At 39.9% G+C, this 25,805-nt stretch overlaps 1 long non-coding RNA gene across 1 annotated transcript; it reads right to left on the bottom strand.

Moving 5' to 3' along the window:
- Positions 1-21,767: 21,767 nt before the first annotated feature.
- LOC111826790 lies at positions 21,768-23,539 on the bottom strand. Its single transcript, XR_002830187.1, has 3 exons — positions 23,437-23,539; positions 22,217-22,264; positions 21,768-21,994 (listed from the first exon to the last, which is right to left on the bottom strand). It is a non-coding gene; the product is annotated as an uncharacterized LOC111826790 (long non-coding RNA).
- Positions 23,540-25,805: the final 2,266 nt, after the last annotated feature.

The raw sequence follows: 25,805 nt of genomic DNA, 5'->3' as shown, positions 1-25,805 counted from the left end.
GATTGAAACTTCTTTCTATCCACAGCGGCTTCAGGAAGCCGTGGCTGGGCCTGGGGAGCCGCCGATGCCCACGTCTGCCAGGGACAGAGCAAAAGCGGGTGCCCTGTGCTGGGTGGTGCTCATGCTTCGCTCCGGCTGCTGTTGTTGGGGAAGGGGTGACAGTAATGCAGGGAAATAGATTCACTTTGTGTGACACTGAGTGTTCCCATGGGCTGTGCGATCATATATGTAATCCCTGTCCCTGGTGGCTCCTGATGCCGCTCATGATGTCACATTTATTGTCCAGCAGGAAGTCGTAGAAATGCCAATTCTCTAAAAGGCAGGTGAAAGGAAGCGAGTTTGCAGATATCAATCAGTCATTTCCTTCATTTATTTTTCACATGCCTTATTTTCGTTTTGGTGAATTCTTTATCCATAATACACATGGCTTATGCAGATATCCAAAAATAAAATATGTAGAACCCACAACACATACATCCAAATATAAAAAATATTGGGCTTAAGCTGGTTTGGCTCAGTGGATAGTGTCAGCCCACAGACGGAAGGGTCCCGGGTTCCATTCCAGTCATGGGCACGTATTATTTCCTGGGGTGCATGGCGCATATGTCTCTCTCACATTGATGTTTCTCTTTGTCTCTACTCCTCCCTTCCACACTTTCTAAAAATCAATGGAAAAATATCCTCAGGTGAGGATTGACAAAACAAAACAAAACAAACAAAAGATATTGGTATTTCTGTTTAAACTTAATGTTTCATATATTTCTCCAGATGTCTACAGATATTAGGAATGGGGTGGTAGACTAAGATTTTCTGTGTAATTTGCTTCAAAATTTTATAAGAAAAAGGATAATTCCCAAGGTAAGATAAATTGTGAAAACTTGTTGCATGGATTTGGTAGACAGAAAGAAAAATGCTAAGAAAAATGGTTAGAAATTAAGTCTTCTCTGTATATGAATGACATTTCGGTATGAAAGAGTTCTCACAGAATTGCTAACCCAGCAAGAAGAAAGACTGAAGTGCAATTTATAATGACTATTTATTCTAGCTTATTCACCACCTGTGTGCTCAATTTGAAATATTTCAGTCTACTAATTCTGTGTCAACTAAATATAAATTTTGAAAGATTTGAAAAAAAGTTAATGAAATGGTTATCTCTAATTTTGCAGAGAATTTCTCATGCATGTGCATCTAGTCTTATAGGGTTGTATTCTTAAATTTGGAGAAAAGGAAAGAATATGGAGTAAGTATGTTATTATGTTATTTATAATAGTAACTGGCCTTTTGAGAATCAACTGTGTAGTCCTATCTGTTGTATGGCAAAATTCTAGATGCTTCAGCAAGTATTTACTTAAAGACAATTCAACAAATGTTCAAATAACCCAGTGATGGTGAACCTTTTTAGCTCGGCATGTCAGCATTTTGAAAAACCCTAACTTAACTCTGGTGCCATGTCACATATAGAAATTTTTTTATATTTGCAACCATAGTGAAAAAAAGACTTATATTTTTGATATTTATTTTATATATTTAAATGCCATTTAACAAAGAAAAATCAACCAAAAAAAATGAGTTTGCGTGTCACCTCTGACACGTGTGTCATAGGTTTGCCATTTTCTTTATGTATTACGAGTTAATTTTACACTGACTTTGAGTCACCGCAGCATGCTACCCTAGCTGGTTTGGCGTCCTGGGTTTGATTCCAGTTAAGGGCACATGCCTGGGTTGCTGGCTTGATCCCCAGTAGGGGGCGTGCAGGAGGCAGCCAATCAATGATTTTCTCTTATCATTGATGTTTCTATCTTCCTCTCCCTCTCCCTTCCCCTCTGAAATCAATAAAAATATATTTAAAAATATACATATATATAAAAGGCTAATATGCTAAGTGTCCGATCATCTGACTGGTTGCTATGATGTGCACTGACCACCAGTGGGTAGATGCTCAATGCAGGGGCTGCCATGACATGCACTGGCCATTCAGAGAAATGGCACTGTGGACCTGGTGGCCACAAAGCAACACTCGGCTTACCCCAAGTGGGACACAGGCCCTGCCATCACCCCGGAGCGAAACCCCACCAAATCACAGCCAACGCTGCTGAGACCCCATGGCGCAAAATGCGGCCCATAGCCCAGCCCAGCCCAGAAACAGTCGCTGTGGGCGCCAGGTAATGGAGATTTAGAAAGCTTAAAAACTTAACCTGACTGAAAAGAAGAAATGGTAGACCTTGAAAAAGACTTCAGGTTTTCTCAATGTGCAGAATATAGTCAAAAATAAATATTTTACCCTTTGTTCTCCCTGCAGAGTCCTATATAATAAAAGGCCAGTGACCATAATGGCATAACGACCAGAACGACTGATCGACCAGTCTCTATGAGGTGCATTGACCACCTCTCGGTCCCTCCCCTCAGTCTGTAGGCTCCAATCGCTGGATGGCCAACAGGGAACCACAAGGGAACCAGGGTGGTGGCAGGGAGGGACTGGGGACTGGCAAACAGGTGGAAGGCAGACTGCTTGGTCCCTCCCCCCGGCCCATAGGCTCTGATCACTGGATGGTGAATGGGGAACCACAGGGAACCGGGGTAAGCAGTGGCAGGGCAGGACTGGGGACTGGCGAGCGAGTGGAAGATGGCCCTGATTGCAGGCTAGGCTAGGGACCCTACCCGTGCATGATTTCGTGCGCTGGGCCTCTAGTCTACAATAATAATCTGCTTCATGTTGACATTTACTGCTGTGTTGCTGACAATTACCTGAAAGAGAAGTTGGGGTGCTTCATTGGGCTGGAAAAAGCTTAGCTAAATCAGAAAGCAGGTCTAAGTAAGCAAGTTTACTGGGGATGTGCCTGCAACCAAAGTACATGCCCTTGACTGGAATCGAACCTGGGACCCTTCAGTTTGCAGGCCGACACTCTATCCACTGAGCCAAACTGGTCAGGGCGGAACCAGGGACTCTTCAGTCCACAGGCCAACACTCTATCCACTGAGCCAAACCGGCTAGGGCCTTTCTGTCTATTTTTTAACAAATGAATGCTAAGAGAATATGATCGAGGGGGTAAAAGACAGAAACAAAACAAGACGAGGTACTCGTGGCCTGGCTCTTCTCATTCAGCTTGGGGGAACCCCTGTCCTAGAGCTGGGGACTCGGATGCACAGAGTTTGACAATGATGGCAATGAGTGCACGCCATTGAGGTGACTGCTTGTAACAGGTGATGTTAGGCTAATAAAAAAAAATTAAATGAAGGCGCATAATGCAAGCCTTTCCATAAACTGCGCAGGTCCGAATGTTAGCAGAGCCCTAAAACCGCTGAAGGGAAAAGCCTAACACCACAACAGCAGCTCAGAGGCACATGCAAATGGGCCGTCGGGCACCCAGAATATGTATTTTGGGGGCAAATTGCCTGACATCCTTGCTATTTTATGTGCTCTATTGTTTGGCTATCCCTATGATTAGTTTGCTCTCCTTTGGCCTGTGAAATTGATCTTACGAATTTTCCTTTCAATCCATTTCAGTAGGTGTTGTAATTTACATTTAAAATAGATGGGCGGTGAAGTAATAGCAGCCCGGAGACTCGCTGTTACACCAACGCTGCTGAGTCTGAACATGTGCTCACGGTGTCTGCTAATCTCCCCGCAGCGGGGAGAGGGGGCCGGAATGGATCGAGGCCTCTCAAGCATGACGCCGTTAGCTATGTTCTCCCTCAGCCCACTTGCCACTTCACTCTTTCAAAAGCAAGGCGTCAAGTAAATGGTAAGTGCGGGGATTTACTTATTTACTTAAAGTCTGGCAGCTGGAAAACATAAGCTGGGTGAAGCGTACAGTCTCTCAGAGCTAGAAAGCTACTGACATTGATCGTCGCGCGGGGTTGATTCGGTGGACGGGAGTCTCAATCCACCTTTAATTACACCCCGCTTGCTTTTTGCAAGGAAAGCGTGGGAACACGCCACAAACGTGTTCGCGTTTAGTGCATCGCTTCTGCGGCCGCCGGAAGTGGATTGATTTCATTGCATCCTGGCTGATCTGTCTGAATGGAAAAACATCTAATTTGCTTCCTTTTCATCTGTGGCCTCTAAACTGATTTTATTGGAAATTTGAATTTTGAGTTGTCTGAATACCTTTTAAAGGTTTGGTGCTCAAATTTAATGTGGGTTTATATTACAAATCAGCAAACTCGAGTAATAATATCAGAGTAAGAAGATGAAATTTTGACCAAATTAGATGACCCGGAACATTAGATTTTATAAAAGATGTTTGCACAGTACCTAGAAATTAATGTCAACATTGGTGTCTTTTGTGAGGCTCTGAAATTTCCATTAGTTAAAAGTGATAAGAAATATAAGGAAGATCTCAGTAAATTATGTTTGCCTCTCCTCCCCAGTGTAAACACAAATATATTATCACCTGTGTTAGATGAGAAAGGAGGGAAGGGAAGTGTTGTTAGATATGAATAAGTAGAATATATTTTGCGGTCAGGACATCACAGATTTGCTACTAATTTCCATTTATATAGCACTGTCCCGAGTATCTCAAAGAATTTTACATTAATTCATAAGCCACAATTTCCAAAGTAGACCTTACATTGTTGTTACAATATGCTTTGCCTTGAAACTAGAAAATATATATTAACTTTTATCCTAAAGAATAAATGTAGGTTATTACTCTTATCCATTTTCTCTTAGACTTTGATGAAAATTAATACTTTTTACAAATGTATCTAAATACCTGTTTGCTATTACTCTCTTTCATATTACTGGTCAATTACTATAAAATAGTCTATTTCCTTGTGATAAATAATTGGAATTGTAAATGCATACTTAAAAATTAAAAGTTGAACACAGTATACAAATGATGTGTTGTGGAATTGTGCACCTGAAACCTGTGTAATTTTGTTAACCAGTGACACCCCAATAAATTCAATAAGAAGGAAAAAAGTAAAAGTTGAAACATTCACTAAAATTTAGGACACAAGTAAAATTGGTGTAATAATGTCTCAATTTTTACATACAAAGAAATTAAGTTGACCAAATTTTATGATCTTCATGAGAAAGAATTAGCTCTTAGGCTAATATTTTGTGTCAGTCTATTCAAGCTGCTTTCAACATTGTTTCTGTTGGTAGTAACATGACAAAAACATGGTTTGCAAGATGAGAACTGATGCAGTCTTATGAATCATTCCTTTGAATTCAGCTCAGCCCAGGACCCATTAGAGAATCACATCATAGATCTAATAACCTCAATTGGTTTGGTTTACAAATCACACAAAGAGTTTTTGTTCAAGAAAGCCTAGTAAGTAAGAGAAATTCTGATCGGACATCTGAATTATGAAATAAATGCTCCATTTCATCTAATTTCAATATATCTTTGCAAAACTTTCTCAATGTCATTAATTATGCAAGTATTTTTCCTAGTCTTAACAAACATCAAGAATTGCTCATCAACCATGAAGCAAACAAGTTGCCAAATGTGAACTGGGGCATGTCCTGTGAGGGTGCACTGGCCAGACCAGTACTTGAGGAATCATAAGGAGGCATTGCTTTAGGGACAAGGTCTAACCACACTGCGTTCTCGATCACAGAAGGTAGATTAAGACACTGCTTAGTCATGGCTTCTACCTTGGCTTAGTCCAAGGCTGTTGGGTCCCAGCAGGGAACATTTGGCCCATTCAAACAGGATATTGTAGGGAATTTAATAACGAGTCTATTTACAGAGGTGGGGGAGGGCTATGGGAACTGAGGAGGGATGCAGAGCCTCCTGGCAACCGCAGAAAACCATCACCACTCCTGGGCTCAAGGAGCAAAGCCAAGGACTTGTCGCTGCGGAGGACGGATGTTGAAGAGGAGCTGTGGCTTTTGGTGGAGAAGCTCAGCAGTTACTATTACTCAGTAGGAAAGGGACCAGGGAATAAACACTCCAATCTCATGATTCTTATGTCCTTTGATAATCTGTCCAATTTCCCATTGACTGAACCCAATCAGAAGGCAGAGAACAGGAGGGACTATTGATGCAAGTCTCTGAAGATCAGCTTCCTGAGGTATGAAACAGGTTGGAGAAGGGTGGACTGAATCTGGATGGACACACAGGTCACAGCCGGCACAGCAGGCCTGCTGAAGGGTGATGACCTGTACTGTGCTGAGCCAAGTGGAGTCTCAGGCAAAAGGAAATATCTGTGATGATGATTCCATCTTTACGGAAAATATTTACCTTTGGTTCATCACGTTTTTCTGCATTAATTTTGATCTTTTTTTAATATGGCATTGCAATATTATTTATCTTGATTACTAAGATTTTTGGTAACCCCTTATATTTTGTACCCAAGCTTTCTTCTCACTCTAATCGCAGCCCAGGTAACTACCGTCAACATTCTGCATCTTTGCTTTGTGGTGATCACCCGGAAGTGTGCAGTGTGCCTAGTTGTGTTTTCTCCTTTTAGGAATCCACTGTGGAATTTCTTTATGATAAATAAATCTATTTCCTTATGATAAATAATTGCAATTGTAAATGCATACTTAAAAATTAAAAGTTGAACACTTTTAATTTTTGTGGGTGGTTGTTCTAAAACATAAATGTGAGCAGACCTGATGCATTTCATGATGGGAAATCTGAGGACTTCCCCTGTTTTGAGATCAGCAAGGTTATGTCTATTGATAAACGTTCTCTGACAGGAAGCTGCTGGGCTCTGATCCTGAGTCTGATCTGACTTCTGGAGACAAGTTCACACTGGAATGAAAGCTGCTGTAATCACATTGCCAGTAGCAGTTTAATCTATGGCTTGCCCAACAGACTTATTCATTTAATTTTAAATTAATATCTGCCCCTCCACTCCACTCGACTGTAAAATTGATGAAGGCAAGCATAATGGTGTGTTGGTTTGTTTGTTTTTTTATTCCTCACCACTGTAGCCCCAGCAACTTGCAGATACTAAGCAATCAATAGATATCAATTGAATGAAATGGATAAATTAATCAACAGTCATATAATAGAACTATGAATTTCAGAAAATACACCTCCTGCTAACAGGTCTGGGGAAAAAAATAGGATAATAATTTTACTTAAGTGATCCAAGAATTCTGCCTTAGTAATGTGGTTGTGATGTTTAGAATCAGAAAATTCAGCTTTGGAAGAAAGGGACAATCCATTGCAAGTGGCCTAGAGGACCTCAAGAGGCTAAATATAAAGTATAGAGCATTTAATTTCTCTCACTTGGGGACACGTTCCCTCCCAGCTACTAGACAAATGGAGATTAGCTGGGAGGGAACGTGTACTAGAAAATCCAAAGGAAGACATGGGTAGGAAATCATTTTAGGGGGATCTATGAAGCTCCCTAAATAAGTAGCTAAATCAAAGAAGTCCTTGAGTCTGTCACTGGAACATGACAATTTAAAATGTGACTACTTACAATTCCTAAATGTCTAAAGTGTTGAGGTTTTGAATGTCAAAGTACTTTTATTATTGAGAACCTCATGTGCTTTTTGTTATCCTTTGGTAGTATGCTCACAATGAATGTGACAGGAATTCAGAGAAGCTCACATTTGAGAACTAGGAATTTCTACTTTAGATCGTAGTGTTTGAAGTATCCTAAGGAAATACCCCCATGGGCCTGAAGCAGTTAGCACCACTCACCTAATAATCTACTGAGCTTGCATTAGAACTGCCCAAATGCATTTCTGTGGGATGCTACTAGGCCATGTGTGATCTGTATGTATGTGTGTCTGTGTCTGTGTGTGGGTGTATGTGTTGGGGGTGATTATATGGTCAAATATGTTTGCTAAGTGCTGGTAAAATGGATTCTTTACTTAAAATTTTCTCAGACCCTAAGATGCTGAACTGAATTCTGAATCTCCAGGTGGGGCGTGTGTGAATCTCCAAGAGGAATATGTCACGTTTGCCAAAGTATTCGGTCACAATACCTTTTTTCCCTGTAGCATTACTAGTACACAATTCCCATAGCACTTCACAATGCTGTGTGGAAAATGCTGGTGTATCCAGTTGTCCTACTTCTAGTTCTGCATTCATTTCCTATTGCTGTTGTAACAAATGACCACAAAACTGGTGGCCTATGACAACACATTAATTTGTGAGTTCTGGGGGTTATAATTCTGCAATGAGTTTTCTAGGCCTAAAATCAAGTGGGGGCTGGGCTGCGTTCCTATCAGAAGCTCCTGAGGAAAATCCTTTTTCTTGCCTTTTCTGGTTTTTAGAGGTTGCTATTGTTTGGATCTCGTCACTACAACTCTTGCCTCTGTCATCGCATCTTTTTCCTGCAAAATTAGCGAAGATTGGCCTAGCATCATCTTTAGGTACATCTCATTAATTTTGTTTAATTCAAAATACGTATTGAGCATCTGCTCTGTGCATTACGTTCACTTATGTTAAGTGAGGTGCTCATCTGAATAAAATACAATCCCAGCCCTCAAATGATTGATCATTTAATTGTAGATAGAAAACTACTGCCCAGATACCCACATTTCAAGGAAGAATATAGTAGAAATGATGGAAAACCACTCACAAAAGCAGCTGGGGATTCCGAGAGCAGAGATAAAACCTCGAATTCCAATGCCTGAGTCCTGAGGGAATTTATGCAGTGGGTGGGGGAATGGGCTTCTGATGATGTGTGTAGGGTTGTGCCCAGTTGCACTGGGCGGGAGAGCTAGCAGGGGACAAGGGAACAGTACAAAGTGAACATCGCAGAGCTGACACGCGGTGCACGAGAATGTGCCGGTGAAGTGCATCCACAGTGCTTGGGAAGTGCAGCTGAGAGCCAAGTTTGATTGTAATGTATGATACATGGAAGAGGATGGAAATTAGTAAGACTGGAAAAGCAGGTTGAAGACAGATGGTATATTTTCTTAGTGTTTCGAATGAGGTAATTTTTCTCAATGTGGTAGGTAATTAATTTGATCATTTATCATATTTTCAACGAATAATCATGAGCCACCTAATCTTTGTCTGACATGCTCTAAACACGAGAGGTAATGTAGCCCCATCCTCACCGTGAAGTGATAACATCACATGGAGAATGTTGGCAGCAAGCTAGAACAAATGGGGTACTTTGTATTAGTTTGCTAGAATTGCCATAACAAAGGACCATAAACTGAGTAGCGTAAAGAACAGAGATTTAGTCACAGTTCTTGAGGCTAGAAGTTCGAAATCAGGGGGTCCAGGGGGTCCTGCTCCCTCTGAAGGTGCTTACAGAGGGTGGGGGCTGGGGAGATAGAAGAGGGTAAAGGGGAATAAATGGCGATGTGAAAAAACTTGACTTTGGGTGGTGAACACACAATACAATATACAGATGATAGATGATAGAATTGAACACCTGAAACCTATCTAACTTTATTAACCAATGTCACCCCAATCGATTCAATTTTTTTTAAAAAAAAAAAAAAAGAAGAAGAAGAAGAAGAAGAAGGAAATAGCAAGAACCTACGTTCGGGCAGCAAATGGGAAGAGGTGCTGGATGCAATATGGAACCTGCACGCCATATCTTATTTCCAATGCATGTACTTTTAAAAACCTCCAAGTAAGCAACAAAACTTCTCGTTTAAAGCTCATCTGCTGAGATGCAGCAGAACTGTAAATCTGCCAGAAACTGCAACTCTCTCATCCGTTTCCCATCATGATTCTCTTACTACTACTGACCAGATAATGGAAATAATCAGCACTGTCTTCACAGCACAGATATGTTTTATCTTAAATTAAATATGCTTTATTTTCCTGAAATGATAAACATTGCATTTTAAAGTGATTTTTTTCCTTTCTTCTACAGACTGCATTTTTGAATGCAGACTTTGTGTCTTGGCAAGTAGATTTCAACATTATCTTAAATTTGAATCAAATGCGCAAACTTTTTATTTCAAATGTCAGTAAATTGCAATCATCTGGTGGAAAACGCTTTCAAGAATCATGCAGTACTTAAGTCCTTTTCAAGCAACTCGTCATGCATAAAACCTTGATGTATGATTCTTGTAGTGCCTGCCTTCTTAATGAATGTTCTGAGAAGACTTCAAAAAGACAGATTAAAATCAGTGTCCCTGGCATGAATATCTAGGGACTATCAAGAGCCTTTTAGTAAAAACATTTAAGGATGAATATGGGCATATATATATATAATTTTGGAGGTCAAAGAAAGAGCCTCTCCCAGTTAGGTGAGAAGGCATATGTTGGTGACTGATAAAAGTAAGGTGGACCATGGAGTTGGCAAACTATCTGCAATTTTTATTCTTATAGAAAATGTCCAGCTAGGACCGGGATCTGCTTCACCTTCAAGTCTCTCTACCACTTGTGCACACAGCATGTCTGTTTAGATCCAGAGCAACCTGAACTTGGACATGGTTCCTGTGACCCAGAAAGTCCAATAATCCTTTATGTCTGTGCCATATCTCAGTCTCAGGCTCAGTCTATGTATATTTTCCTAATACTATATTTTGCCAGAGCTTATTGCTGGATCTTAGATACTAAGCTGGACCACCTCACCCCTTCCCAAAAGCCTCCCTATATATTTTTTTCATTGGCTCTTTAATTATAAGCTATCAACCATGAATTGCATCCTAATTTTCACTAACTCTTGTCTAGCTGGTCACGTAACCTATGCTTGGTATGAGAGACAGAAGCAGCATATTTGATTCATTGAGCAATGATAGGCCTTATTGACACCTGTCGAGAAGATAAACTGTTCTATAGAAGTTGAAAAAATATGAGTTTAGCATCAGGAAGATGAGATAAAACTAAAGGTGGAGGAGGGAAATGTGATAGGATTTGAACTATATTGGGGAACGAAGAATGAATGAGAATACAGAGTGTGCAAATTTCACGCTTGTGTCTGTACAGTATTTGTGCCTTTCCCACCTGGGCTATATGACCCAGAAGGTTCTGAAGTCTGAGGTTAAGGCTGAGATGAGCATACCAGATCTACGTGATTGGGAAGAAGTCAAGGGTGATCCCAGGCAATGGTTTTTCATTTGACATAAATGCAGGTGCAGAGAGGAGCATCTGGCTGGAGCTGAGACAAGCCATGAGCTTCAGGCTGCTTGAAATTCAGATCATGGCAAGAAGTTCTGGTAGTGATATCCTTTCAGGAGTTATGCATAAAAATAAGAAAACAAAACATTAAAAAATCCTCTTCATTTTTAATATTCCTGCACCATTGTAAACCTATATCATCTTATCTATAGGCTTTATGTTTCTAGATAAAGATATTAGGTAATCTACCTCAATTTATAAACCATTCCATTTTTAAAATACTTGACCATATATATTCTTATTATGTTGGTATGTTGTTAAAGTTTGACAACCATAAGCTTAAAAAAAAACAACTCTGTATTTTCAGTAAGTAATGTAAGTAAAGTATGTATGTGTGTATATATACACCCAGCGACCAGAACAGTGGAATGACCAGAACTACCAGAACAACCAGTGGCTATGATGTGCACTGCAGCAGCCAACCAACCTGATCTGGGCCCGATTGTCCCCCCGCCACTCCCCTTGGCTGGCCCTGCACCCAATCGGCCCCCAACACCCCGATTTGGGGCGGGGCTGGTCAGCCAACCACCTGCAGCCCCTTTCCCCCACTGACCCGGCCCGATGGCCCCCCATCGGGGCAGGCCGGCCAGACCCCACCCATGCATGAATTCATGCACCAGGCCTCTAGTTTTCAAATAATGGAGTTATAATTTTAGTTCAAGTTCAATTGTTAACATATACTTAGGGGATTTTTAAAAGAAATACCACATTATAATCGCAGGCTTTTAAGCACTAATTGGGAAACATACCTTTTTATAACCCAAGTCTCCCAAAATAGTTTTTTTTCTTTTTAAGTGACTTTTGACATGTTGCTGTGGCTTCTCTTTGTAGCTAGAATAACTTTCTTTGCAAATCCCTGCAGGTTCACATGCTGCTAACTGAATCTAACTTAACCATGCCTGGGGAAACATTACAGATTATTGCACCAATTTGCTTGCTATGTATGTTGCCTTAGTGAATATTAGAAGTGCCATTTTTCCTGTCCCATGTGATTTTTTTCTCCATAGTATTTGAAAAACTTAGCTTTCATAGTTAAAACTCATAGGTCCAAATATTGTTTATTCTGACAGTGCTTTTTAATATTTTGGGATCAAATCTCTCTTTGAAGCTTCGAGAACATCTCCAAGGTGATGCATTTTCCTACACAGTTTAGGAAGGATTCCTCAACTGCCCACTCTATGAAATGTGGATGAACAACCTTCCAAACTCTATTGTTGAATAGTAACTCATCAATGCAAGGAATTTAATTGAAGGAGGGCTTCCTATTGGAATCACCATAAATGTGTCCACAAACACTCTGGAGCATGTACTGAAGATGCTGACACAGTTGTCCCTGGGAGTGAAAACCACAGCCATAGGGAGTCACTTTGCTGATGGGAAATGCTGTCACCCTCATACATGTGGAGGGAACCATTACCATTTAGTCTCTTGTCATTCTTTTATATCTTCCCAGAAGACCGTAACCTGGGCACTTCGTGTCCATGTCATCCACTCCTCTGCGGGTACACTCGCATCATTCATGTGACAAATATTTATTAAGTGTCTACTACATATCACACACTTGGGAAAAAACTCTCTGCTCTATGTGACTTACATTCCTGTAGGGAATGAAAGGAAACAGAAAATAAACAAGTTAGAGAACGATTCATGTAATGAAAAAAATAAAAGTTAGCCAAAAATGCTCTGACACTCCTTCCAACAAGAAGTTGGGCGCAGGTCCCTTCCGCTTGAAACTGGGCAGGCTCTCTGCGTTAACTAGTAGACAATGTGGAGGTGGCTCTGTCTGTGGAGTCTGCCTGTTCCTTTCTCGAACCACTGTGTTAGAAGTCTGGATAACCTGATGGAACATTCTTGTTAAAGGTCCTAGGAGTATATGAAGAAGGACTCAGATCTCCAAGGTGCCAGACATGAGAACAAAGCCTTTCATGGACCCTCCAGATCCCCCGAAGCACCAACTGAATAACTCAGTGACTCCAGCCAATGCCACGTGGAGCAGAACATCCAGAGATCATGAACATGATTCAATGACCATTGATTTAAGCCACTGAGTTTGGGATGGTTTGTTAGCCAGCAGGAGATACTGGAACTGTGGGGGTTGCGTCCACTAAAACTCATGTCATGTTATTCCAGGCGAGACCTCAGTGGTCTGGTCAGTTCTTCACTGCTCACTAACTGATTCCTTCTCTGATTTCCCACAGCACTGTTCCAGACCTTCCCTACTGTAATTAAACTCAAACCACTTCCCTAAGCTCTCTTTACAATCAGAACAAAGCCCTAAATGAAAATATATAATTTGATATTGAATTATCAATATTAAATCTTGTCTAGACTGCTTTTCCTCAGAGAGCTGTGTGTCTTCCACCATTTTCTCCTCCTCCTCCTTTCTTAGAGGGAAGAATCTACACTAATTTCCAAAGTCAATGCCTCTCATTGTTTGCAGTCTCAATTCCTTTGGTCTCTTCTACTTATCCCTGGTTATATTTTTATTGTTCTTCTTCACTTTCCTATTTTTCCTATGCCCATAATTTCACAGAAGCAACATTCTTCTTGAAATACATACTTTCTTTCCTGGCTTCCCAAGACACTGAAGTTTAAACTGTCCTTCACATTCCTTCCATAATTATAGTGTTAAAGCAAGTATTATACTATTCAATTCTCTTTCTGATGAACTATCAATAGCTTCATTGCCTTCTAAATAAAGACCACATCTTTTCATAATAGACTTCACTCTCCATAAACAACCTCACTCTGTTTTTCCTGTCTTAGTCTGCAGACCTTATTCAGTTGAATGTGTCAGACAACTCTGCTTTCTTTCCTGAAACCTACTCCTCCATTCCTGAATCCTACTCATCTTCAGGGCACTGATGAAATCCACCTCTTCAACCCAAGCTTCACTCATCGCCAACACAATATGGCCGCCTCCTTCTTCCCAGCTAGATTTAACCTGCCTTGCATTTCTGTGGTAGCGTTCTTCTGTCTTGCTAAATATTTTGCATCATCATTACTTTTTTAATGATTGATCTACTTAACATTTTTTAAGGGCTGTGGGGTAGTTGGCACAGGGATCTGTGATAAGGAAACAAGAGACAGTAGAAGCTCTTTATTCTCAAGGAGCATGCATCCTAGGATAAAGATGGTAACTTTCAGTAAGTTTCTTTAAACCCTGACAAAAGTAATGCAAAGAAGATTTGAAGAATGAATGTTCAAGTCTATGAAAAAACTCAGAAAATATTTCTAGAAGGAGGCTGGCCTTGACTCTTTAAAAAAATGTGAAGGTATTCAAGATAAAGGAGAGAAAGGCATTCTAGATAAAGGGGGCAAGCAAGAGGTAAAGTACTATGTCACAATGAGAAGAGCATGGGAAGACTATTGACGCTGGAGTGTAGGATGCCAGGCAGGATGAAGAGAAAAATGCTGTTGAAGAGGCAGGGTGGACTAGACCATGAATGATCTCATCTGCCAGGACAAAGGGCTTTAGTTGCTGCAGAGGAAATCGAGGATGTGGGGACAACTTTCATGGATATAGATGAGAAAAGACATGGCGAGAGATCACTCAGCAATTCTCTTTTAATGTCTGCCTTCACCACAAAAACTTCAAGATTTTGAAGGAGATGATGGTGTGTTTATCCCACATTGGTATCACTCCTGGAAGTTTAGTGCAATGTCCCACAGAGAGTAGATACTTAATAATGTTTTCATTTTATAAATAAAGTTTCTGTTCACTAGATCTGTTGTGGTGATTTCTTTGCATCTTCTGTCTCAGACCTTGTGTGGGAGAAATCTGGTACTCTGGGATGGCTCTGTCTAGTGATCAATCCTGAGGCGAGATTCTGTTCTACTACACAACTTCCAAGATGGCATGCTTGTTAGGAAGTAGGATTTCTGGGCATCTTTCTCTGCAATGTCTTCTCAGAGGAGGAGAAACTGAATAGGCCTGCAATGGTAACCATCTTTTTCTTGAAGGAGCCACCTCCAAACCAGATGGAAAGGTGAAGATGAAATCTTATAAGGGAGTTGGTCTTATTTTTGTTTATGATGCCCTATCTCTATATTAATAAGCTCAATATCTTTTGTAATAAACTCTTCAAATGCACTAGCCCAGACCAGGATTCTTGTTGGAGAATAGCCTCTGTAGACTTCCTGTCATAATGAAGATCGGGTTGAGATGCCTTTGAGGAGGAAACCAAAGCCTTCATAAATCGGGTACTTTCAAGTCTGCTGAAAGATGAGGGTTGTGCAGCAGCTGGTCTGAGAACCGGCTCATCCCTCACAGAACTGCTGAAAGGACAGGGACCTCCAAGGGCAGTGCTGGAAAATAGTGTTAGGAATTGCACCTTGGTGAGGTCTTTGCTGAGTGCCAAATTTTTCCTATTTCCTTCTCATCCATTTGCTTGCTCTGTGTAAGTGGTGCTGACAGGAGACATAGAATGTTTGGAGGTGGAAGGAAAGAGCATTTCCAAATAAGAAAGATATGACCTTAATGCGAGGGCAGGTCACATACATTTCAGCAAAGCATATGAGAGTGAGATCAATAATTACGCCGTGCACTGGGGGTGCAAAACCTGGAGGATCTCTCTCTAACGGCTTCCAAAGGCTCTGATATCCAAAGTCAGTGCTGACATTAGGCAATTTGGCACAGGTGAAGCTGAAAGAATAGCTCTGCAAAGGGCTGGTGTCACAGTGCTCCCCTAGGTTCTGTCCCTTCCCAGCAATATTTATCTGCTTAATGGGCAATCCCTTTACTGCTTCCTGGTCACCCCTGGGTGAAAATTGCTTCTGCAAGAGTTTCAGAATTCAGAGAGGGTCTGAAGAGCAAGCTTTGTAGTTTATCTTACCTAACGAAATTGCCAGCAAGAGGAAAGTGCAAACTTTTCTTCACACGGCTTTCCCATTTGGATTATAAAATCTTTGTGGAGAGGTGATGAATGTGATAGAAAACACACAACTGTCTCAGATGTAAAGAATGCTGACAGCTGCAAGGACATGGCTTTACCCGATTTGCTTGGCAAATTTGATTTGCAAGGAAAGCAGGGAGTAGAAAATGCCCAGGTGTCATTTGGATGGTCACCTTCCTAAGCATGGCCACCTTGATTATGTGGTCATACTCACTCCAGCACCTCCATCAGCAGCACAGATGTGTCACCTGCATATAAAATTCCCCAGATTGTGTGGCGACTGTACTAGAAAGAGTCATAAAAGGAAGATGCATGTATTTTTTCCCTCTTATCTGTGAGTAAATGTTGCAAGGTGGAGAGTTTTAAGAGCTATAGTTTCGGGCTCTGGCAGTTTGAGTGGTGGGTCATTGACAAATGACTGAGGTCCTTTGAGCCTCCGTTTCTATATAATGAGATGCACAATAAAAATCTACTTTACGGGAATACTGTGGTGCTGCATGACAAAATGTGTATTAAGCAGTTAGCTCATTACTTGGCATTGATAATCCTATATAATAAAAGCGTAATATGCAAAGTGACCGAACGGCCGAACAGCAGAACAACCATCCGGACGACCATCCGGGACCACGCTATGACACCCACTGGCGCCAGGCCAGCCAAGGCAGGTGCAATGAAATTGGTCAGGGGCCCAGCCATCGCCCCATGATTGCCCCGAAGAGGGAGGCTCAGGCCATCCACTGGCGGGCTGCAGCAGGTGGGCGAGGCCTCCCTCTGGGAGGGAAGCTGGTGCTGGCAGCCGGGGAAGGAGGGCCTACTCTTGTACAAATTCTGTGCATCAGGCCTCTAGTGGGTATATATTATTACTCTTATAAACTCTGTTTTGCACATCACTAAATAACACCAGCGTACACACACAAAAAAAGACATATGTAGTTTTTTTACTTAAAAAATTCTTTGTATAATTAATCTTATCTTTGCAGCAAGGATGAAGTAAATATAACTCTCTCAGTTGTTTATGTTGGTCATTTAAAAAATCATTCTGGAATGTAAAGCTTTTTTAACTAAAATATCGTTATGTACAATATTATATTAGTTTTTGGTGTACAACATAGTGATTTGACACTTAAATACCTTACAAAGTGATCACCACAAAAAGTCCAGTATCCATCTTCATCATACAAAATTATTGTGATATTATTGCTATATGCTATATTTTACAGCCCATGTGACTTATTTATGTTATAACTGTAAGTTTGTACCTCTTAATCCCCTTCACCTTTTGCCCTTACCCCCCACTGCCCAACCCTCTAGCAACTATCAGCTTGTCTGTTTCTATGAGTCACTATACTTATTCATTTGTTTAGTTTTTTAGATTCTACATATTAAGTGAAATGATACAGTATTTGTCTTTCTCTGGCTTATTTCACTTAGCATAATATCCTCTAGGTCTATCCATGTTGTCCCAAATGGCAAAAGTTCATTCTTTTTCATGGTTGAGTAGTATTTGTGTGTGTGTGTGTGTGTGTGTGTGTGTGTACACCCCTTCTTCATCCATTCATCTGTTGATGAACACCTACATTGATTTCATATTATGGCTATTGTAAATCGCACTACAGTGAACACAGGAATGACTATATCTTTTTATCAGTTATTATTTAAAAAAAATATTTCCCAGCTAAATCCATGAAAAATGTATCACCATTTCTTCAGATTCATTCATTTCTTCCACAAATATTTATTGAGCGCTTACCAATAGAACATGGGCTCGTGAATGGTACTATTCAAAGCAGCGAGGACACTGCAGTAAATAAACCAAAGCCCTGGTTTTCATAGTTTATAATCCAGTGCATGGGGGGGGGAGGGGGAGGTAGCTTGCAATAAAGGAGTTGTGTGTGGTATGACAAACAGTGATGAGAGCCCTGGGAAACAATGAAGCAAATCCAGGGACAGAGGAAGCGCAGAGTAGTCATGGGAGACCTCTCCAGCAAGTGTCATGCAAGCAGATATGAAAGTTTGATTACTGTGTGCACATTGTAAGCGACATCTGATGGCTGGAATTAAGGTGACATTTCAACTTACAATATGGCTTTGGTGGTAAGAAATTGCTGTTCAAAAAAAATCAGTCATTGCCATCCTTTTGTCTGTTTCTCAGGCCCTGACTTCACCACATGCCGACAGCGAACACCACGTGGCAGTGAGATGATGAGAAACCTCTGCACTTTCTATGAGTCACAGTGGATAAAATTCCAAGGGTCTATATTTGTCTAGGGTGGAATAAATGCCTTTTCTAAATATATGCCTTACCACTTCCCATTAACCAAATTCCCAAACGCATATTTCTGCTGGGAAAACAGAACACAAACCATTTTGTTCATGTAAAGAGCAGCCAATTTCTCTGCTACTCTCAGACTTAGAGGTGACACAAAGCTTAGAAGGAAAAACTAACATACTTGGTGACAGAATAAAGATTTAAAACACCTTGATAAGCTGGCATTACAACAAAATCAACTAGATAAAATTAGGAAAGATATGCATAAAATCCAACATTAAGGTTTTGAAAAATCAACAGCACAAGTTTGGAATTAAAGTGATTTATATATATACTAGAGGCTCGATGTACAAAATTCATGCAAGAGTAGGCCTTTCTTCCCCTGGCTGCTGGCACTGGCTTCTCTCTGGCACCCGGGACCCAGGCTTCCCTCACAGCCCGGGCTTCGTCCAGAAGGTCGTCCGGAAGGACATCTGGTCTAATTAGCATATTACACTTTTATTATTATAGAATAAGTCAACCTAAACAATCACAGATCTTTGACAGTCAGAAAACCTAGTACATGAGTTATTTGATGATTATACTCAAAAAATAGTACTTATGTAATATTACAATTTATTAAGAGGATTTTTTTAGCTTGTGTTAGGTTCTTCTTGAAGCAAAGAATCTGTTTACTTACCTTTCTATTCCAGCCCCTTAAACAATGATCTGTTTAGTCACTGAATCTAATGCAACATTTGATTACAATAAAGATGTATATTATACACATAAGTGAAGAATGTCTCCTTATATGCCACAGTACATGGGCTACTTCTGTAGTGTATTCACATTTGGGTACTGTATTAGAGAGTATCCATTGGAATATGATCACAGAGAGCTAAAAGGCTTTAAACCTACATCACATAATAAATTATCACATAAACTGGAGTGTTTCTAATCTTAGGAAAAGGAAACTTTGGGGAAAATAATACCTATGTTCAAATACATGGAAAGTGTATGTACGTATGTATGTGTGTATGTATAAAATTAGTGTAGCTTCAGAAAAAAGAACCAGAGTCAGTGAATAAAATCACTGAAAGACAGATTTCAGCTCAAAATGAATAACTCAAAATTAAATGGCTACTTCAAAACAATGGGATTCCCATCACTGGGAGTGTTCAAGTTGAAAGATCAACATCTTTCCAGAAATGGGAAGTTGGAAGCAAGGGGTCCTAATGTTCTTCCCAACTTTGATTTGTTGATTCTAAGATTATTCAATTTGCCAATAGTAAGAAATTTCCTTCTGAAACAGTCATATCTTAGAGAGAAGTGCTGTCCCTTCTTAGGCCATTATTTTTAGATTTTTTTTCATTTGAACTCTATTTTCTTAACCATTCCCATACCATTCTGCTGAGCAATATTCTTGCTCAAGGTTTTGATGTTGATTTAGGCAATGTGGTTGTAATCTGTGTGGATTTCTAGTTAGTGTAAGTGGCTGATGTAATCCTGCTCACAATTTCCCAAGATACTTGGTGTCACACTGCAACCCCCAGCATGCCAAGAGACTCAGAGTTTTGTGAATCCATGCTCTGACTATAGATCACCGTCTTTGTCACAAATTATAACTTCTAATAAGGAAAATGCTATCCTTTTGGCACTTGTTAATGTCTATTTTTCAAGCATGGAATTAGCCATACATTTGTTCAACAAGAATTCATTTAATAACATTTATTGAGCCCAAATGCATGTGCTCTAAGGGTACAAATTCTAAATAAGATGCTCTTGCCCCCAGGAACGTTTAGTTTAGTAGAGGAAACAGACACAAGGCCAAATTATTTCAACACAGTGTAGCATCCTCTGTAACCATTTTCATTCAACATCCAATGTTAGCAAAAATAAAGAGAGCCAACGATTCTGGATGGATTCATAATTATTCCTGAGAAAACCTTTGAAATGAGTCCTGAAGGATGTCAGATTTTTTCTTTCAGGTAGACAAGGTTATTGCAGCAGAGAGAATAAGTGGGATTGTCATGGAGGCGCATTGTTAGAATTTGCATTGATCGTACAGAGAACACTAAGTAGGTTATGGGTTCATTATAAAGCGTGTATGGTAACCTGAGGAGGTATTGAAGAAGTAGACAGGGGATGAATCATACATGGGATTGATTGAAGATAACAAGTTAGAGACTGGAAAACTACTTCAGAGATTATTACAATTGCCCACATGAGGGAATGACCTAGGTGTAAGAAGTGGGGTTTGAAAGAAGCAGAGGGAATAGTAAGGAAATACGTTTAAAAGATGAAATTCACAGGAGTTACTGAACACTCACCAGGTGTTATACTAGCATTAAACCAGTAAAGGTGAATACACACAATCCTTTGTGCTCAACATACAAAGAGATTCTTCATGGAGATAAAAGGTCTCAATACCAGAGTCCTCCATTGAAATCTCTACTTTTCCACTTGGAATTTCTTTGTGTTTCACTTTCCTAGTCTGTTAGAGCCTTTCTTTACTTGTCTCATCTAGAAAATTACATAATGCCATCATGGTTGCCTGCCCAGTGAAAATTTTCCCCAAGACCTTTCTCTCTCAATGGAAAAGTAATACCTAAAGGATGACATAAAATTTATCTGAAGCAATGGAAGAAATACATGTAGCAGAAGTATGGCACATAGTAAGCACTCAATAAATACACATGGAAGATGAATATAGCATCCTTTGTTCTAAAAAAAGATGGCATTTTTAATAGGGATGAGCATGGGTATTTTTCTGAATACATAATGACTCATGTTTGTTGCTTTTAATATGTTGTTTGCATCAGAATAGTTGTTTATTTGTTATTGATTAGAGCAGTGGTTCTCAACCTTCCTAATGCCACAACCCTTTAATACAGTTCCTCATGTTGTGGTGACCCCCAACCATAAAATTATTTTCGTTGCTACTTCATAACTGTAATTTTGCTAGTTATGAATCGTAATGTAAATATCTGATATGCAGGATGTATTTTCATTGTTACAAATTGAATATAATTAAAGCATAGTGATTAATCACAAAAACAATATGTAATTATATATGTGTTTTCAGATGGTCTTAGGCGACCCCTGTGAAAGGGTCATTCGACCCCCAAAGGGGTCGTGACCCACAGGTTGAGAACTGCTGGATTAGAGAGAGAGAAACACATTGATTTGTTTTTCCACTCATTTATGTATTCATAAATTGCCTCCTGTATGTGTCCTAACCAGGGATCGAACCTGCAACCTTGCATCCTGGGACGATGCTCCAACCAGCTGAGCTACCCAGCTAGGTCAGAAGAGTTGTTTCTTATTTATTTTAGACTACTGTGTTGGTATTTCTAGAAGAAAAAAGAAGTAACCAGACTTATAGGGAGAAAAGAACAGAGAATAAATGCTATTAAAATCCATGTACATTTGATTTCTAAAACATAAGCTTAGTGAATTTATATTTCAATAAATTATAAAGTATTTCTAATATACCTCTCTTGTTTTGTATAGTCCTTCTCTTCTCTTATTGCCTCAAGTATCTTGTTTCTTTAAATGAGCTTATCAATATAGCTATATTAATTTGTTCAGAATAACACAAATATTTTTCAGATCAACCCCTTAGTAATGGAATTTACAGTTGTTTGGAAGAAATGTTGGTTAAAATGAATCATGCAGAAACATTTTACTTCATTACATAAGTAAAGACAATGTGATTTGTTGTGAGTTTTAGGAATATTATGTCAATATCACCCCAAATATTGTCCACCTTTGGCCACCATGCTCCTCGACATTGCTCCTGGCATGCTTTGGAGCCAACACCAGCACATCACTTGATTTAGCTTCCATGATCGCAGATGGGGATAGAAAATTAAAGAAATTGATTAGATATACACTGGTCATGCCCTTGGCATTTGGGCCTTCTGATTTTGAGTTGTTGTATTGGTACAAAATACTCATTCATATTAATGGTGAGGAAACTAGATCTGCACTATCAATTTTTCATTCCATAATTTAGTCCCAATCAAATAGAGAAATGAATTCTAAATAAGAAAAGCAGGTACCTTGGTGCCATCTTCTCTTCAAACGGCAGAGATATGGATGTTAATTTCCTAAAAGTCAAAAGAAGCAACAACAACAAAAAATGTATATCATTTTGTTGGTTTCACATGAAAGAGCTCAGAATGTTTACTTATGCTGGAAAAAATACATCCAAACATTACCTGCACTAATTAGAAACTTAAATCTGTATTTAAAGGTTTTCCCAACTGCAAATTTATCCCAGGAGCTGAATCAGGAAGATTTTACATTTTTTAATTATTTTTAAACGGTTTTCATCAGATGCTTTATGCATCTGTTTGATGCGTTGTGCCTGGGAGCTCCACATGAAGCCAGGTTAGCTCTGCTCACATACCGCTCTCCATGAGTTAGCAGCATAACCCACCCTCGCATGAATGAGAAGGCAGAACATTTGCAATATATAATCTGACACACTCATGCTCACAGCAATGAGCACTGTGCATTGAGAACTCAGCCTTAATAGAGTTAACTGCCCCTCTCTGATTAGTGTTCCCCTTCGTGACATCATTCTCTCTACACTGAAATAAAAATATAATACATCCCGGTGATAACCAAATGTGAACATAATATGCAATTGGCTTTGTCTTCTGCTTTGACTGTTTCATTAACGTGCATGCTCTGATTTAGCATGTGTGGGTGGGACACAAGATTTTGCATTTATAGCAAATTCCCAGAGATGTTAATGTTGCTGGTCTGGGGACCATGCCTTGTTTGGTAAGCTCTGTCAATGCTCCATGTAATAATTTAGTCTCAGAGAAAGCTGTGATTAAAACCTATGTAATCTTATTAACTGATATCACCCCAATAAATTCAATACAAATTACAAAAAGAAAAAAAGCTATGATTGCCATTATGAAGTACTATGAATTACATTGACTTGGACCACATGAAATGACCAATGTTTGATTATTTTTAACACATATGGGAATTTCCTTTTCTCTTTGAGTTGATAGCTAGGGAGCTCACAACCAAAACTGTACCCACCTATAGCAAAATATATAGAACCATACTTTTACCATGTATTTCAGACACTAACTTCCCCCCTTCATAAGTAAGAAATCTTTAAACTACAAGTAACAGACACCTAAATTGGCTTAAAGAAAAAAATACAGACTTCCATATTTAGGTCCTCCAGGTTTAGACCTTTGCTTCTGGCAGTGGGTGGGTACAGGAACTGAAATAGTGACGCCCAGACTCACTTTACCTGCTCAGTCTCTCAGTGTGGTTTGCTTTGATAATTTCATCCTTAGGCAGGTTCCCTCTCCATGTTGATGGCTCCTTAGCAACTCCAACATTAAAAGAATTTCTTCATCCAGAAGTCGAATTTTATTGGACTTGCCTAGGCTATTGGAATGGAAAGCTCTGGTTAGCTAAATGTAGCTCTCATGGCCTCTCTGGACTGGACAAACCCACATTAGCTGAGTTGGCAAGGGATTATTCCTCAAGAGAAAACTAGATGGCTATAATCAGAAAAAGGAAGGGGAAAAAAAGGAAAAAGAAAGAGAGTTCAGTTCTTTCATGATGCCCTTTTCTCTCTGAAAGATTATCCATCCCCACACTGTTGTTGTCAGCATTGGCTTGTGACTTCCATTGGCGAATGACAAATGAGCAGAAGCGATACGTGTCATTTCTAAGTGGGAGCTTTAAGAACCCAGGAAGACTCTCATCCCACTGCAATGTCCCAGGTAAGAGCAGCTCTACCAGTCTGGGTCCTGGGGTGAAGGTGACAGAGAGAAGAGTTGGAGCTAACACATGGGAACATGTAATGTGAGCAAGAAATAAGCTTTTGTTGTAAGCCACTGAGTACTGGGTTTGTTACTAAAGTAATTCTTACCCAAAACTGACTGATAGCATAGGCAAAAACAACCGATGATACAAGAGTCCACTCATCTCTCTCCAACATACACATTGGTTCTTCTTCTCAAACATACAATTTCAAAAATGCCCACACCAACCTGAATAAGCATAATAATTATACATTAGAAAGCTACTCACTTCCTTCTCCGGGGAGGGAATCATAGAAGCTCGTCCAATTACTGCATCTAGATCCAAGGTCAGAATCTTTGGGTGATAGGAATTTCTCTAGGTCAAATCCAGATTAGCTTTTACTGGCGAAGCAACCTATGGTTAAATGGTATATTTAAATATATGTAACCATCCTCAATCCATATTATACATAGGTGTGTGGATAAAATATTTACAACACAAAGTGGATACAGGCTCATGGATACAGAGAACAGATCAATAGTTGTCAGCGGGTAGAGGATTGGGGGCTGGGTGAGAAGGGTGGAAGGATTAAGCAAAGAAAAAAAAGAAAGAAAGACTCATGGACACAGACAACAGTATGGGGATTGCCAAGGGAGAGGAGGAGATGAGGTAGAAGAGGGTAAAAGGGAGATAAATGGTGATGGAAGGAGACTTGACTTGAGGTGGTGAACACACAAAATACGATGTATTAAAGAATTGTACCCCTGAAACCTAGATAAATTTATTAACCAAAGCCACCCCAATCAATTCAATAAAAATATATTTACAGAACAAAACACAACAAATTCCTCCTCCTTTTTTGAAAAAGAGCCAAAGGAAACGGCAGAATGTTAATGGGCCCATAACCAATACAAACTGGAGCTCTTCCAGTAGAATAAGCTTCTTGGTTAGCTCACTTGTCTTTCCCAGTTCTTCTCTCTGTGAGGTGCTTCCCTATTTATTCACCTCCGTTGTCACAGCTGGGATGGCATTGGCTAGGGTTCTCCATCTGGGGCTGCCCCACCTTAGCCAGTATTGGTCTCTTAGCTAGTGTAGGGCCTCTACCAGAATGGTGAGGCATAAGCATCAAGTGAGGCAGCCAAAGCTAACTCAGGCTTGTCCTCAGGCTTCATTTCAGTCTTGGATTTTTATGATAAGGACCTTTACCAAGAGGTGCATGGGTGCTTCCCTCAAGTCCCATCATATCCTCCATTCCTGCTCTGCAGACGGGGCCCTTGCTCAGCACAGCCAGCCTAGCTTTACGTCCTCCAAGACTCCAATCTCAGCTACCACAGATTTCCAGCCACAGGCCAGAAGAGGGCTAGTCCAGAGACAAAAGGAAACAAAACACAAATAGTTTTACTTTTTGCTTTGCTTTGTGGCTTTACACGATTAAGATTTAACCAAAGTAAAGGTTGTTTCTTTTTATAGAACCTTGGAGAATTAATCAACACATTCCAAAATCCTGTTATTATTTTTTTTTACTAATCTCCAGTCCAGAAAGTATGTTGACTGTTTGCCAAGGCATAAGACATGGATGTTACCCAACCATTTTGTTGCTATGTCACAGGGTTTCCAGGTTACTTCAGCTCAGCTGGTGACACAGTTGAAGTTCTGTGGTTCAATATACCTCACTTCTAGGACCCTTTTTAAAATCAAGTTAGGGTTCTTTTGTTGAAATCCAGAAAAACCCAGTCTGGCTGATTTAAGAACAGAAAATTTTGAAAAGGTCCAGGTTAGCTCACAAGAATGAAGGAAACATCAGACAACCAGACTTTGGATAGGATGAGATCCAGGAAGCTCTAAGACTTTATAAGCAGCAGAAAC

Source organism: Myotis lucifugus, unplaced genomic scaffold, assembly GCF_000147115.1.
Source record: "Myotis lucifugus unplaced genomic scaffold, Myoluc2.0 scaffold_102, whole genome shotgun sequence".
Classification (NCBI taxonomy): domain Eukaryota; kingdom Metazoa; phylum Chordata; class Mammalia; order Chiroptera; family Vespertilionidae; genus Myotis; species Myotis lucifugus.
This window is presented reverse-complemented; position numbering and strand designations above follow the sequence as displayed.